General features: G+C 38.7%; 1 protein-coding gene across 2 annotated transcripts in view; it reads left to right on the top strand.

Annotated features, from left to right (window-relative positions):
- The window catches only part of PDZRN4 (PDZ domain containing ring finger 4), a 228,406-nt gene that overhangs the window by 96,740 nt on the left and 114,470 nt on the right, over positions 1 to 17,196 (top strand). Inside the window, exon 1 of one of the 2 annotated variants that reach the window (XM_021545294.2) lies at positions 8,869 to 8,913. The exons of the other annotated variant lie outside the window; for it this stretch is intronic. The gene's annotated coding sequence lies outside the window, so the exon portion shown is untranslated. Of the gene's footprint in view, positions 1 to 8,868; positions 8,914 to 17,196 lie in introns of those variants that run through there. 2 annotated transcript variants of the gene reach the window in all.

Consider the following 17,196-nt stretch of genomic DNA (forward strand, 5'->3'; position numbering starts at 1 on the left):
TGTCTTGATACCAAGCTTGTTTGTTGTGAATTATGGCCATTTTCTGCAATAAAATTTGGTTTGGTGGAAGAAATGAATTTGCAAGCCTGGTTTTATTAGTGTGACTAAATATTGTGGAGCTAAAACAAGGAAATTCTTGCATACTGTCACAATTTGCATCCATACGGGTCATAAACTCCCCTATGCATATTTCACTCATAGACTTCAAGTGGCATTATCTCATCACAGAGGAGGAAGCAAGGAATGCACTTAAATTTAGAAATTGTCCTCGTTACTGAATGTCAGATAAAGGCAAAGCCTTTAAATAGGAGTCTCCCTGATTTACTACCTTTAATGTGCAGAGGAAGGGATGTGCAAAGCACATCATTAGTGTGACAGGGTGAAAGGGGCAACATGTTTCTTCTGTTACAATGGAAAGAGGATGAGTCTGGCACAGCTCTGATGTCAGAACCTCCATCACCTTTCTCACAGATGATGTAGATTTTAATTGTACTCCAGGCTGATTCACATCGCACCAGCTCCTACGTGACATTGAGATAGATGAAGCCATTTGTTGGCATTATCAGAGCCAGCTGTGTGCTTGGCTGCAGCTACAGTAGGCATTATATCTCATGCATAATCCTCTCATTGAGAGAGGATCACAAGCATCTGAACCATATGGCAAATAATTTTATTATGATCAAAAAAAGGACTCTTGAAGCTAGTTAAGCAGAAGAGTCCTTGAAATTCAATCAGAGGAGGTTTTTATTTTCATGTAGCATTATCATCTTAAATTAATTTTTAGCTCTGCCATCGTCTGTGAAATACAGGAATTTTATTTTTCCCCAAAAGTAAGAAATTAATGTTGTGATTACAAGAAACAGCAAGCAGACTTACATAGCTTGATTTTTTGATGTTTGAAGAGTGCCTTGCAGATGTTAATGCCTTTTTTCACTAATTACACACTTGTATCACTCAGAAGCCCAAACAAGAAGTAGGAAGTGCCTGAAATTAAAAAAGCTGGGGAAGAGGAGAGAATTGTGCACATTAAGCTATGGGGGTGCTGCGTTGATGTCTTAATGCCTCAGTTCCTGAGTGCTGTTACCATTTCCTAGGGATGAAAACATACAGCTGTAGTAAAAGCTCATAAGCCGTTGCTCTTTAAATGAAAAAAAAAAATAGAATAAGGTGATAAGGAAGAAGAGAGAAGCTTCAGTTCTGCAAAGTTACTTCTGGGAAACTGGGGATGGGGGAAGAGGAAGGGGCAGAATATGGGCATCAGAGACAACAGCAGCCAAACTTTTTAGCCTAGGAATGGGTGATAACAACCCTCAGCAGGATAAGAGTATTGCTCAGGGGCCTGATTCTTTTTCCTTTTGAGTATACAAGGAAAACTTTTGCTGATATCTTTGGACACCCTTGGGCATACCAGCATCATACCAAGAGGCAGCCAGAGCAGGTATTGGCTCAGTACAGGGGTCAGTGGCTGCTGGAGGATGCTTTCTTAAAGGGGAGGCAGTGTTTGCTGTTTCAGAGCATCAAAGCAGAAAGCAATAACAGGAATCATGCCACATGTGAATAGGTTGTGTGTGTGCTGGAAAATATGTGTGCTGTTGAGGATTTGGCCCTGGGGACACAAGCATTTCTGTGGGCCACCTGGCAATAACATGCATGGCCTATCAGCAACTTTCATGCTGCAAACTTTGAGAACATAAATAAAGGTTCACCAGAGCCAAATAGCAACAGCTGCCTTATCTGGAGGATACCTTTTTTATTTGGTACTTTATTGACAAATAATAAAGCCTTTAATTGGGCTGTGGGAGGAATATAGCCATGTAATTTACAGAACCTTTAATTTTGTATTGCTGCATGCCTGAAACAGATTGTGGTTGTTATTGCAGCCTTCCGAGTTAAGCAGAGGTCTTGGCTGAACTGCTGAAATACTATGAATTGTGCATCTTTATTCCCACATTTAGGAAGTGTCTATGTGTGCCTTGGGGGAAGAAGAGGAATGGGGGAAGAATCCCTGTTTCTTCTTCAATAAAGTGGTGATTAAGAATTTGTGACTTCAGTTGCTAACATAAGAGTCAGCAAAAAACCCCCAGCCAGGCTATTGCTCTGCAAACCACCTGCTTTCCTGCAAACCACCCATCATTCTCGGCAGGATGTGAAGCAGAGCTGTGCTCATGGAGCAGGCTAACAGGAAAGAATTGCCTTTGCTGCAGAAGCTGCTGAACTGAGACTTTCTGGATCATGAATGTATGTAAATATGTCCAACTGTTTGCCCTTCACACATCTTTGGCAAGTTTGGAGTAAAAAATACTTCACTGCTCCATTAGTTTGCTTACCCATTACCACAGCAGATGCTGTTAAGAGCACTGAGATGTGTTTCTCGGTGAGCCTCCCTGTCTAAAATAGGATAAAGAAATAAAGGCTGGAGAGACCCCAGATAGCATCTTAAAATGAATATAAAGCAAGCTTTGGCATCAGGGCATGCCCTGAAGTCCACTGCAATGACACAGGGCTGTTAGCTATTCAGTCCATTAAGCAAAGCAGAAAGCAGTTGTGGCTTCTTCATGTTTGTTCCTTTCTGAACTCTCTCCAGCAGAGTAACAGCTATTTTGGAGTTTGTACAGGTTTGATTCCTAACTCTATCTGCTGAGTGACTAAAATGGCTGCATTTGGATACCAAGCTATACTTCATAGAGATTTCACTGGCAATGAAGGTTATGTATAAATAATGGATGAAGAAGGGTGACAGGACCTGAACACTTGTGGCTTGACAGATCATCTTGTGATGTATTACAATTAGATATGCGTCAGTGTCACTTCATTTATTCAACTAGTAAGGGTGCGTAACTCTTAGATTTTTTTCAAGGTGGATTTATTAAGAGTCTTAGTCATGTCCTCTCAAAGTTCAGAATTGATTTTTAAACATCCTTATCAGCTTTCTAAATCATTTTGCTCTTAACAAGTATGTGATTTTTTTCTCATCTTTTTTAAGTACTTGGGATTTTATTAGCACATATATTAGAGGAGTCTGTTTATTTTTAAAAATAATTTACTTTGCTGAAGGTAAGTACTTGCAAGGTGAGAGACTACTATATTAGCAGGTCAACTGATCAATTTAGCCTTTGGGAAGAAGTTGTCTGGGTTGTTTGTACAGGAAGCTGGTAGATAATAAACCCCAGCTCCCATTACATGATATTACCCAGAACTGGAACATCTAGTGAATAGGAAATAAGATGGGCAAAGATTTTGTATGCCTTTTTACTTTTTAAATAGGAATCATGAAAAAGCCTGTAATGGAAAGATGCAGAATAAAATGCTGCAAGAGATGTGAGAAATCAAATCTGACTTCATTGCAAATGGAGCCTCTCAGACTGTCAAGTTAAAGCAGAAAAGGGATTAGTGCTACAATCACTGTAACTTTCTAAGCTACCATAATGCTTTTACCCTTTTTTTCTTCTGGATGTGTTTCTCTCTGTCATAAACAGAGATACGGAACAATTTACAAAAGATACCAGCCGTGTGCCCATCCTTTCTGGGCTGCTGTAATCAGGACCTTTTTTTTTCCTGAGAAGTCATAATTTATAAAACAAACTGTATTTTTCTGGTTTTGAGTTTTTCTTAGCAAAGGGAGTGGGTGTAGGACAGCAGGTGGCCACAGAACCCAGCAGAAGCTACAATCCTCCAGATAATCAACAGCGTCTCCCTCCCCAGCACATGCCAACCAACAAACATGTTACTCATGTCATAGCAACCTCCTCGCTCTTCAGATAGGAACTCAGCATGGTTTGGGGATAAATTACGCTCACAGCAAAACTGATCCAAGCCAACAAGGTTTCAGAGCATTTGCTCTGTCTTGTAATAGCAGATGATAATTGATGGATGGCCGGCGTGCAGGACCCTGACAGGCTGCTTGGCTGCCCTTTGCACTCTGCCAGTTCAAGCCTTACAAGTGTGAAATAGCCAATTACTGGAATACCTATTGAAAGTAATAGGCCAATGAGCAAATGGCTACTGTGGGATGTGGTGGCAGTGTAGGTGGAAGAACGCCAAGATAAAGTTCTGCTCTGAGCAGCTGCTCCCACCACAGCTTGGTAATGCTATTGGATGACCAAATGATGAGAGAAAGGTATTTCCCCATTTGAACTGCAAGTGTCCTGCCTTGTATTGACTTAAAGTTTATGATGCATGATACCGTCTTGTTACCCAGATCCTAATTTGCAGAAATAAATCCTCCTTTTAAAAGGTAGTTAAATAGGTAATAGGGATAGTCATGGCCATAGATTTTGTGAAAAAGCATTAAATACAATTTTTGCTTGGAATGAAAAGTCATATAGTGTGCAGAGTGTTAATACATGCCAGCCATTTGCTATTGACAGAACAATTTATCTTGATAAAGGACAGTGAAAAATTCCAATCTATTCACTGGCATCACATTATCAGCAGTAATATATGACTGCATCTGAATATAAGGTTCAGATCTGATACAGCTGAGGAGTTTCTGGTAATTTTCCTGTAAATATATTGTGTACTGGACAATGAAAAAATGTCATTTTTGCCATGTAATTGGATGACCTATTTTTATGTGAGATTTAAAGTTTTACTGTGTTTAATGGAATAGACCATAATATTTCCTTTTTGGGTAACCTGTTTCTTTTTATAAGATTTTAGCAATATAATGGATATTACTAGATTTGATAGAGCAGAACTAGCAGACAAAGAAAGACAGAAGCTTAAGTATTAGTCTGGTGAAAGGAAGATTCTGTGACCACACAAACTTGTCACTGGGGGAAAAAAATCTATTTGAAAATATTATCATGAAATTGTCTGCTGTCAGTTGTTAGCTTAATGTGGATAGTATGTCTTCTTTTTGCCAGGTTAGGAATACTCATGGGTAATTTTTAGGCCTATGCTTCTTAACATTCTTAGCAAAAATATGTGATTCTTAATTTTAAAATTGTATTAAGTACCTGTCTTATTTATTTCAAAATATATTAGAAAGAAAAGTGGCAAGTAGCTTTGGAGGAAGAATTTCAAAAGCGGTTGGCAAATTCTTTTATGTTTCTGTAACTGGAAAGAAAGCATTGTATAAAGACCAGAAGTGTAAATGAAGCTAATGCCAGTGCTCTGTATAATCTGTGGGGTTTTTTCAGTTCCCAGTCACTTGTTTGGTGCTGAAAAAAGAAATGACAAATGGCATTTTGCTCTTTTCCTTTGAATCTTCTATTAACAATTACCAAGTCCATTTTAGATGGAAAGAATAGGAGATGGGTTCATTTGATACTCAACAGAGATCAGCCAAAAATAAGATTATTGTTTAAATCAGGGCAAAGTTTACAAAAAAGAAAAAGAATGAGGTAAAGACACAGGTGTATTGATCATGATTGTTTTATTGCCTTTAAAAATGTGGCAGTTTTTACTTAATACTTAGAACTCCGAAGCAAAAACTATTATCCATTTGTATTTTTCACATTTTGTTTTCTTCTGAGTGTATCTGAGTGTAAAACCCCTATGTCTGGTGCTTTGCTGCTTATCTCCTGGAAGGCCAGTAGATGTAACTCACCTGGTGAAGATTTCCACTAGAGGCATTGACACTGTCCTAAGACATGAAAATTAGTAGACATGTGTTGGGCAAAGAAATAAAGTTTCTAATGACTACAGCAGTGAAAAAGCTCATTAACAAAGGCCAAATCTGAATAATTCATTTCCATTTTAAGCAATAAGATGCATTCAGAAGTTTCTATTAAGTTTTCATTTATGGACTCTTGCAAGGCTGAAGATTTTGTATGCTGATAGCAGACTAGGGACAGTTAGCCCTACCATGGTTCCTGAGAGACTGGGGAAGATGTAATTATTTTCTCTATTCTCTTTTTCTTCAATCCAGCAACTTTCTTTTAATATTTTACTTTCCTACTACTGGACTGCCCCGAGAGGAAAAGCAGTCTGGTGTTATACCCCAAATCATTAGTCCTTTTTCAGTTACTGTGTCTGCTGAGCACTGTTTTATTGAGCAAGGCTAATATCCCCAAATTGGAGCAATCCTTCTGCCATTCCTTCCCTTGCTTGTTAGCTCCTCTCTATTGTTCCTCTGAGAAGTTATGAGGAGGAGCAGAAGTATACAGTCACCTGGCTGCAGATCCAGAGGTGATAGAGGCTCACATTGGGAAGGTTGTCTACACAGCCATGAGAGCAGTGCTTGCTGTTCCCGAGGGCATCTTTTCCTCAGCAAGTGATGGCCTGGCTCTCAGCAGAAAGAGCTTTGTGTTGTCTGGCAAGCGAGTAGTTGGAGAACACAAGGGGTTTAAAGGCCTTTGCTGTATACCCTCCTGCTTCTCCATTCGTTAAATCTGTGTGGGAGTTCAGTGTCATTATCAGGACATGCAAGGAAAGGGATAAAGGCTGCTTCATGTTAGCAGTCCCATTTGGTGTTAAAAGCAGAGAGGGAAGATCTCAATAATTCTTCCAGCTGCTTAGGATCTTTTTCACTGGGGATCATATAATTATTTTTTTTTCTTCTTTTTAGCTTTCTGACACAGGCAAGAAAAATGGTCTCTATATCTCGGTCTCTATATCTCTCAAATTAATGTCCAGGTATGACAAAACAGAGGTAGTTCCTTTTTTCCTGGTAAAACTCTCAGCTGCCATCAAAGAAAAGACTTTTATTCCTGTCAGAGAGTGAGTTCTGTAAGAAATTTTGTTTGAGGAAATGATGAAGAACAGACAAATGCTGCAGCCAGTGCTAAAGAAAAAAAGTTGAAGAATTTTTGACTGGAGGATAATGTACTCTGAAGCTATTAAAAGGGATAAATGTAGACTATCTGAAGCTGTGCATTTATGTTCCTTTAAAGACTTAGTCCTAAATTACTACTGGTAGTTTTGTGCTGGTTTCTCCTCTTATATTTATAGTGTTTTCTTTCTTCCCTTTCTTGGGTTTTTTATTTATTTCGTCCAACTTTGACTTGACAGTGTCAGACAATTTTATTGAAAAGATGAAAATATCACAAAATTATATATTTTTGAAGATATGTCATCATCGTGTCCTTTTTCTTCATCTTTCACCAAAAACTGTCCATTTATTTTTGCAGTCTGTGAAACTGTAGTATTGCAGTGGATTTTAGGCAGAGTGATACAGGAGAACTTAATAGCAGTAGCTATAATGGCGCAACACTGAAGTTGCAGAGTGAAGGATGAGACTTCTCATTTTCAACATATGAACAGACAACACACATATTTCACTCATTTTGTAGGTGTGTGTTCCATCTTATGCATGATCCACCTGGTCTGTCAGCTTCCCCCTGCCTTCTGTTTTTGTAGCACCACACTGACATATTAATGAGATACAACCAGTTATGTGTGAAGTATTATGCTGATGGTTTACAAACAAGAACACGCCAAGCTGTGGTAAAACAGTCACCTGCTGCCACTGATGCCTAGTGCATCACGTTTTACAGTAACACAGCATTGGATGAGTCTTTTTTCTGCCCCATAAAGGTGCTTTGAAAGGAAGCCTGGTCAGGGCAATAGGGTGTCTCCGAGGGCCAAGCTAGACCACGATGGTGGCTATGAGGCAAGCTGTGTGCTGTAAGGCTGGCACTGACTCACAGTCTTGCTGGAGAGTGCTCTATCAGGACAGCATGCTTTCAAAGCATGTGTGTGTCACATGTGGTTTCCCCCTTGTAGGGCTTATAAGGCCAGCATCCCTTTGATTTCAAGCATCTGTTTTTAAGGCTGTAATATAGCCTTGGTCAAAGGCAGTTCAGCAAGGATATCATACAATCACATAATTACTTAGATTGGGAAAGACCTCTGGGGTCACTGAGTCCAAGCATTAACACAGCATTGCTGAGCCCACCACTAAACCATGTCCCAAAGTGCCACATCTACACACCTTCTAAATAGCTCCAGGAGTGGTGAACTCAGCAGCCTGTTCCAGTGCTTGACCACCCTTTTAGTTAAGAATTTTTTCCTAATATCCAGTCTAAACCTCTCTTGATACAACTTGAGTCCATTTCCTCTTGCCCTGTCACTTGCTACCTGAGAAAACAGACTGACTTCCACCTTGCTACAACCTCATTTCAGGTATTGCAGAGTGGTAAGGTTTCCCCTCCTTTTCTTAAGGCTGAACAACCCCAGCTCCCTCAGCTGCTCCTGACAGGATTTGTGAGAATCCGAGTGCAAGAGGCTTGACCAGGGATCAGGCATTCGATAGGGCACGTGGCTGCTTTGCTGCTGAGGAAACCAACCATACCACCAGCCTCTTTTGTGTCTATTCTGCCTGCAGCCTGATGAGCCTTTGTGACTTTGGGAGGAAGCAAGTCGCTTTCTGATACAGAAACAAATCTAAATTTGAATCCTTACAACACTGATTTGGATTGCTCTTCTCTTTCAGTGATCTAATAGGCTCACTAATAAAAGATGTTCATGATTTTTGGCTTTGGGGCAATATTCTATTCAAACCTACCATAGCTGTCTGGTAGGCTGGTTGAAACAAAATGACAAAACATAAGACACTAAACAAAAATAATCCCCAGCATGTTGAATTTATTTATGGCATTCTGTGATACCATGTTGAAATAAATCTTTGTTTCTCATTTCCATTTTTAGCAGTGGATTTGTTGTACTGAGATAATTTTCAGATACTGTGTTTTAGTTGGTGAAATCAATTTAATAGAAAAAGGAAAAATCATTTGGGATAATCAGTTACTGCTAAACTTCTGCCTGCCTTCATTTTTTTTAAGCTACTGAACACTTAGGAAGTAAGCTAATTGGAGGGGGAAAAAAGTACCTGGAAAAACTGTTAATGCTTGTGAATTTTACAATCTCATTTCTGATGTTATGTAATGAAGTACTTGAGTACATGAATAACAAAGTAGTGGAGATATTTGAATGGAGAATATAAGGATTTAGTTCTAGCTAAATAAGAAGGTACGTAAATGTCTTGGTTGATTTAAATATCTTTAGATTGAGGGGAAATAATGCAAACTATATCTATATGCTGTCTTTCACTCTGGTGGCTTACAGTCTTCCTTTCGGGCTATGTGGGTGAACTGATCACTCTCAAGCTACTGCACTGTGGCTGTTCCAGGGGTTTTGGTTTTAGTATTTTAAGGGGACAAAAGGGGACAAAGGAAGGTCATCTCCTCCATGAAAAAAAAATCAGAAGCAAGTTTTCAGTGTTTGAGATTGAAAGATATTGGTTTATTAGAAAAGAAGTGAATGTTGTTATGATGTGAATGTGCACCAGTCAGTCACTAATGGTGAGAAACATGGATTTTTGCACTCCTGCATACCCAACATGCCAAATTTGCTGCTCTCACTCTGACTTCATTTGCAACACTAATTTTTAACACCTGAGTCAGAAGAATCTCACGCACTTTTTTGCATTTGGCTCCTTCTCTCAGCCACAATTAATTTTACCATAACTGCTTTTACTCTCATTTACTCTGTATTTTGCCTGTGTTTTTTATTTCCATCAGTTTCTTTGCATATTTGTGTGTTTGCTTTTTTCCCACTTCATGGTATTTTAAACTTTCCTCAATGTAGTTCTGCTTGCTTTGACATTTAAAGGGAGTTTCATTATTTTCCCAATACAAATAAAGGCACCACTTTAAAAAAAGTAGATAAAATCCTGCAATACGTACCACATTTATTGTATTTCTTATTAAATTTTCTTTTCATGTCTTTTTGCCCTCATCCAGTTTTATTCATTACCTGATGTTCAGACCAATTTCAACGTATTCCATGCCTTTATGCTGGCACATCCTCAAATCCTGTGATTAAGCTCCCTTAGATAAGCAAGAATGACAAAATAATTAGGCTTTATGCTGTATATAGAATTAGAGCAGGTGTTCATCAGCTGTGCCTTGACTGACAGGCTGTGGTATCTTTGAATAGAAAGTCTCCACTTACAAAGATTTGTTAATTTTTAATTAAATTCATTGCAAACATTCATTTGATACAGGATGATACAATTTATTTTTTTTTTTTTTGCATGCATTCAGATATGTATCACACCTTACTTCAGTACTTGGCAACTGACATCTTTTAAGAAAAAAAGATCCTCATTCTTACAGGCTTTTACAAAGAAAAATGAAACCTGAAAGAAATGCTTTATTTTGCATGTGATTAAATACTTTTCCAGTTAGGTAAAGCAGTGTTTTCACAAAAAGTCTATCTAAATGTGGCAATTAACTTCAGAAATCTTTGCACACAAAAAAAAGTTTTGAATTTTTTAAGCATCTCTAGATGAAATAAAGCTGGAGTCTGCATTCAGTAGCCTGAACCTCAAAGTGGCCTTTTGAAAAAGCTAATGCCAACAAGTGGCTGACTGTGCTGTTAATAGGGTTTGTTTGACTGTCTTTGGGACTGAAGTGACCTTTTGGGAAACTCTCAAGCAAGTATATGAGTGTCTCATCTAACTCCAGCACTGTGTGCATGTGTGTTATAGTTACCTTTACCCTTAAAACTTGCTGGAAACAGGCAATCTTGGCACCCTTGCCTGAACAAGAAAGATGGTTCAAGACCTAATATAGATATTGGAGGTTTGGTTCCTTCTGCAATCAAAGGGAGAAGACAGGCTTTAAGTAGGTGTTGGACAAGGAGAAAAACTGATCTGTTGAGTGGTTCATCGGGACTTTTAACAAAGCCCTTCATTTGGAAGAACTGGGCATGGCAGATCATTAAAGTACAACAGAAGGCATTAAGCAATAAAGAATTAAAAAAGATTGGAGAACTCAAATAATTTAGCAGTTTGCACATCAATTACAGAACAGGGGCAGTAAGTGTGGAATAAATGAGTGACATTAAAAGCCCACTCCATGGTCCAAAGTTAATTTGAATAACATTAATTTACAGTTGACAAATTATGTCTTTTCAGCATTGGTAATCCAACCATTTATTAAACTATAAAAGAAATTGCAATTAAGTATTACTGTCCAGCAGTGTTACTGTGGTTAGTTACAGCAGGAATAGATGTGAAATAACTTGCCTTACAATGTCAGAGAGAATGCAAATGCTTGCTCTCCTAGGCAAGGCAGGAGCGGCATGATGTTGCCATGTGGTCCTTGCCAGCATATTGTTTCTTTTACTTAATCCATGGGGTCATTTCTCAGGGAAGTGAGAAAAGAGTTTGAGGGGGACTGGGAACAGGGTGGGTGCTCTGTCTTCTGCTTGCTGCTGACTGGAGCATAACAAAACTGCTGGTGCTGCTGACACCCCTCATCCCTCCAGTGCCAAAGGGTGAGGGAAGCCAGGAGCCCTCTCTGCTTATCCTGTCTAGGTCTTCATTCAGACAGCATTAAAAAGAGGTCAGAAACAAACACTGAGTGATGTTTGTTTCCCTTCCTCATGCTCCTGACCCAAATTATCATTCCCAGCCAGTGGAGGTATGGTCTTGACCAGGCATCCCACACTGCTTTTCTTACACAAGCAATGATGTCACTTCTTGCCCACTGCCTCTTGCTATCATGTCACCCTGTGTTCCTTGCAAATTCCATCTCCCATGTGAAAATGAAGTATTGGGAGCAGTCATGGAGTGAAACCTTCTGCATCCTGAGGGACAGGGAGGTGAAGGGAAGGATATGCAGACAGATGTCTCTTGTCCTTACAGGCATATGTGAGCTTTTTGAAGGAGCAGCTGTGCCAGGATGCTGCTAGCCATGTGGCAAGCATGCATTGACTGAGCTGGAAATACTGCTATAGGTCTTCTCAACAAAATACTTGGGCTGAGGACTGTGGTACTTGACACAACCCTGAATCTGAGCCACAAAGTTCACATTTTTTTCTTACAGGTTCTTAAAAGCATAGTATTTCTGTGGTGAGAAGTAAGTGTCTTCAGTGGTGTAAGCTTTCTGAGGATTGTCAGGTCAGGGCTTGGCTGAATGCACAAGGAATCCCATGCCCGAGCATGTCTCACATCCCTCACATTTTTTTAGCCTTTCTTCTGGCCACTTTGGCTGTGGGGAGCAGGAATTTATTTGCTATCAAGGAGTGTACCAGCAGGGATGACCATCCTCCTGCTTATTTAAGAAGAATCTTGTTCTCTAAGCTGCTTTTCTGACCCCAAGCATGATTCCATAAATAGAAATAAAAATTCTGATGTCAGCCTGGGTAGTAAAGAAAGTTCTGCACTGGGCATTTATGTCTTCTCCTAAAACCCATGGGCTTTATGAGCAGCTTAAAGTGACAGGAATCAGTGCTTTAATTTCCATCCCTTTTATGCCAGTGCAGAAGCCCCTGTTTCTCATTAAAATTCTGTGCTTGTCTGCTGCATATTTCTTGGACCCCCACCTGTTATGTCACCCAGACTTCTGATAGAAACTTATTTGGATAATGTCTGCAAGCAAAGAATTTTCCCTGAAAAGGTTGAAGATGGAGACACTCTGTCAGGACCTGACAGGTGTAAATTTCTTAATGTATGAGAAGTATATGAAAATACAAATCATCACTGAGAGCCAGCCTGAAGCAGACTGAGAAGCTGTCAGAAGCAATTTTCAAAAAGTATGAGTTATTTGGTTCTCTTCCAGAAGGAACAACTCCACAGGCATAAATTTGTGAATGGTACTTGACAATTTTAACAATTCTTCCTCTCCCAGCACTGAGCATGTGACAGAGATGTGGTAGGGACTGTGTGCTCCCCTTTCTTCCCCAGCTATGGAGGAGCTGACATGATATTCGTGGGATGAATCCTGATTTCCTGAATGAACCATTCCTTCTTTTGCTTCCTCCTGAGGCAAATTTCAAGGAGCTGATTAATCTGACAGTTAGGCCGTGCTGGAACTTATTATTTGCCAAAAGAGGTTTCATAGCTTCTCTTATTTTCCATTTACTGAAAGCAATGGTAGGAAAGAAATTTCAGATGCTTTGTGACAGACATATTGGCTATTTTGTATGCTCCTTGGTTTTGTAGATTTTTACTTTGGATGAGGTAAGATCATTGCTAACTGGATGGGCCTATGCACTGGTGTATGGAAATGGACTTTAGGAAGTGTTGTGCATGATTGGCAAATCAGTTCTAATTGAGTAAATGTCAAGGTCAAAACAAACAAGTGATGAAGATGAGAAAGCCCTGGAGTGGTATCTGTTTCAAATCATATTAAAGGCTGTTCAGTAGTAAAGTGCTTCAGGGGGACTATGTGAAATTAAAGAGCAATGAACATGCTGCACACTTTTAAAACGGAAGGATCTGTTTCCTCAACTGAAATTGGAAGCTGGTGCTTAGGAAATGTCCTGGTTGAGGGGCAAAGTTTATTTCTCTCTTGCAGGTGGACTAGAGCAGATGGGGTTGCATATTGCTGACAGGTAGGAGGGCATGTGGCATGCCCCTGCTCAGCACTGTGCTCTGGGATACAGCGGAGTGCCACAGTGGCCTCGTGCACCTTGCTCCAATTGCAGTGACCTGCATACAATTAGCATGATGAACATCCTATCACGGTGATTCTGGACACGTATCTAATACTAAAAACTTCATACAACATTATATGTAAGTACAGTCCAGGGTCCTAAAGCAGTCTTATATAAGGATCTAGATTATTTTAAGTCTTTGTGAAACTTGCATGTAAATAGGCTACAGGAAACATCTGAAGTTTTTTTCTGATTCTTTTACATCCCCATTAATTTTGACTTATTATGAAGGCTGCACTAGAAGTGCAGGTGAATATAGAAATGTACAATGAAGAGCCCAACAAACTCCCTTTGTCTATGTGGTGTACTTTGAATAAAGTTTTATATGCCACACTGTGTCACTAAGAGCAGACTGTGTGTTTTCAAAGTCAAATCTAAACACTGAATCCTTGCTGAGAGGGGACAAGAGCAAACAGTGCTTCTTTCAGATAGAGTATCAATTGTCAATTTAAAGTACTGGAATGTTGTTTACTAGGTTAATATTGTATTTTTTAATTGTCATTATCTGATTTCAAAGTAATTTTGATGCTCGGAAATGTTTAAAGTTAAGAAGAACTGGTCAGGTACTTAAGGAACTTATAGTATGTTTCTGAAATTCTAAGAGCCTAAACATATTGAAAAGATTGTCTTCCTAGTACCCAGAGAGGTTTTGAGTTTTTTCTTACCTCTGTCCTCCAGGTTTTGATTTGGATTCTGGAGAAGATCAGCTACTAAAAGTCACAATACCAAAATAAAAGTATTTAAGTATGAATAATTTCAGCCAAATAATTTCTCGTGGTGGTTGATGTAAAGCGTAAACCTCGCTATGGCCTTTGGGATTTTACAGACCAAGTAGGAGAGTTACTTTACTGCAATGGTGGCAATTACATGAAAAGACCCATCTCCTTCAATTGAATTAAATCAATCATAAATCTGGTTTCTTGAGGTAGTGAAATGACCAGTTCAATAGTGACTTAATAGTTTTAAATTTATTTTTGTGGAGCCAGAAATCATTAATCATTTTGTTACCTGTGTCCACATGAAAAAATGAGATGAGTTTTCAAGCATCCAATAATCTGGGTTTAGGATTTTGTTTGACATTATTTTCTGTCTTTACACAAAATGTTGAAAGTGAAATGTCATCACTCATTTTCTGTATGGTTCTCAAGGACAGATGAGGTGCCACAGGAATAGAATACATCTGTTGTCATGAAAGAATTGAATGTTTCTAAGTGATACTGAGAAATGCAAATTCTTACACAACCTCATAGTTATCCAGGATATAAGAAATAAAAAAGGTGTAGGTGATCTGTTTTAAGGTATTTTTGCTTTGTCCAGTCCTGTGTCCTGACACACTGAAGGCCAGCTGCCCTGGGATGCCTTCTGAGCCGGCTGAGCAACTCCTTATCCATTTGTGAAGGACTAGCAGGGCTTGTTCTTCTCATGCAGCATTTGGTATTGCACATTGTAATGAGCTTAGTTTCAAAAAATGTGCATGATGACACATATAAACTTGATTTTAAAAACCTTCATGTGAGCATCCCTGTGTGGCATTGTAGAATGGTGATGGAAAGCTGCTCAGAAGAGTAAGATTGGTCTCTTCTCTTTCATAGTGATATTTGGCCTTTGTTAGTCAAAGGCTACTTGTTGAAAGTGTGACATGGAGAAAAGATTGCCAGGTCTTAATAGTTTAGATATTATTATTATCATTTAAAGTAGTTTATATTTTCAAAACTAGATGTCAGCTGTTGCACCTATCTTGTTCCTGTTTTCAGGTATTCTTATGCCTAATCTGGTCACAAAGGAAAGCTCAGCTTGTTTTTCAAACGAGTAAAAATCACTGCTGATCCTACTGTATCCTTTGAAAGTAATTTTTACCACTGTAACAAGCCAGAATCAAAATGACTAATCAGTTATGAGCCAATCCTCATTAACTCACATTAAATTATTTTCATTTGGCACGTAAAATAGTCACTTTTCTACCCTTAACTAGAATTTGGTCTAATAGGATTGACAAGTCAATCTAGGGGGGAAATGCCCTTCTTAATTGCTATGAAAATGCAGTAGTTTTTTAAACAGCAGATTGAATTTGCTTTTTATGTTATAGGAAACTACTGCCTCATGAGCAAATGTGTTCTTTTTATTTTTAAAGCTTGCTGGGATTGCCCGTAGCAAAATAAGGTTAACTAGTGTTATCTTTAAACAACTGTGTTTATACAGGATTGCACTGTACTAAGACTGTAATAAGGATTTTAAAATTGAAGTTTTGAAGGAAGTAGCCTTACACTTTCTTCATTTACTTTTCAGAGTCTTAATCATATGAGATCACTTAAAGGAACTTTCAGTGAAGCAAAAAAGGAATATTCCTTAACACCCATTCCTAACTTAGCAGCGGAATTTTTTTTCAACTTAGCAGTTTCAGGAACACACTAAATCTCTCTTTTGAAAGCCATTCTCTGTACATTTTTTCTCCACTAACTTGGCCAAGAACTATCAAGTTACTATTTTCTTTCACGTCCTTGAAAATCTTACTTCTAAAAACTTAGCCAAGTGAGGGTAATTGGTGTGTATCCAGACAGCTCCAGTAAAATTCTTTCTGCTTCCTTCGGCCCATGAATGGCCCCAAAATTTCTCATCTTGACAGAAGCAATATGAAGCCAAAGGGCAGACAGTACAGAGTATAAGTATTTGGAGCAGTTTTCCATCAGGATACCCTGATGAGTAGCTTGCCACTGTTCTCTTTAGCACAAAATGTTGGAGCTGATCCCTTACTTTCTGAGACACTGACTATGAGCTACCTGCAGTGACTTCAGATAAAGATACTAGTTAGGTTGATTTGTTACGTTAAGTTTCATTTCAATGCTGTACTCTCTTATACTATTTTTGTAGCATAAATCAATAAAGTAGCAATTGTTTCCCTGGAGATCCCACAAATAAGAAATATACTTATTTTAAGGCTTCACAGATTTTTCTCTTTTCCCATTTCTTTTTTTTTTTTTTTTCTTTAACTACAGTTTGCCTCTTCTGTTTTGGCAGTGTATAATGGCAGTACAAAACTCAAAATGAATGCCCTTGTCACCCCTCCCCCTCCAAAATACTGGTCTTTTTTTTTAAAGGGACTTGTTTCCACAGTGAAATCTTACAGATATTTTTTCATTATATGAAAATTCGTAAGAGGTAAGGAATTCTTGATAAGAATTTAAAGGTTTAAGAAAGAGTTGGCTGCCTATGATAAGGTGAAGAACTCCTATCTTGTTCCTAGAACAAGTTCAGTGAAATGAAGGATATCTTCTGTTTCTCTCTGTTACTCATCACTATACATCAATCCCAAAGTAGCCAAAGCTTTTTGTTTCTCATTGCAGTCCTCAAGTCTACAACATATGCAGTCCTCAAATCTACTCCATCCTTGGCCTCTTTGCTGACACTCCCAACAGTGTTATTGAAAGAAGTGGTGTGTTTTAATAATGCAAACACCTGCCCAGTAGGACCTTGCCTGAAACTGCTGGCTTGTTTCAGATAGAACATTAAACAGCTGTCTAGTTGTAGTAAAATTTAGTCACTACCAGCTGAGATTGAAGCCAAATTTATGACCTGCAGGTGAGGGGGTTTGAACCATGCCTTGAACCATCTAGTCATTTAAATGTCTTCAGAAAGGATATGTTTTGACAATTTATTGAGAGAAGGGGAAGGGATTTAAAAAAAATATATAATTTCTTTTCCTATTGATAATTACATGCCTTTGGTACTGATTTTGTATTTGCATGAGAAATTAGAGAAAATCCAGATGACATCAATTATGTCTATGGGCCAGGCCTCAGAGTTACATCA

Source organism: Lonchura striata, chromosome 5 (genome assembly GCF_046129695.1).
Source record: "Lonchura striata isolate bLonStr1 chromosome 5, bLonStr1.mat, whole genome shotgun sequence".
Taxonomy (NCBI): Eukaryota; Metazoa; Chordata; class Aves; order Passeriformes; family Estrildidae; genus Lonchura; species Lonchura striata.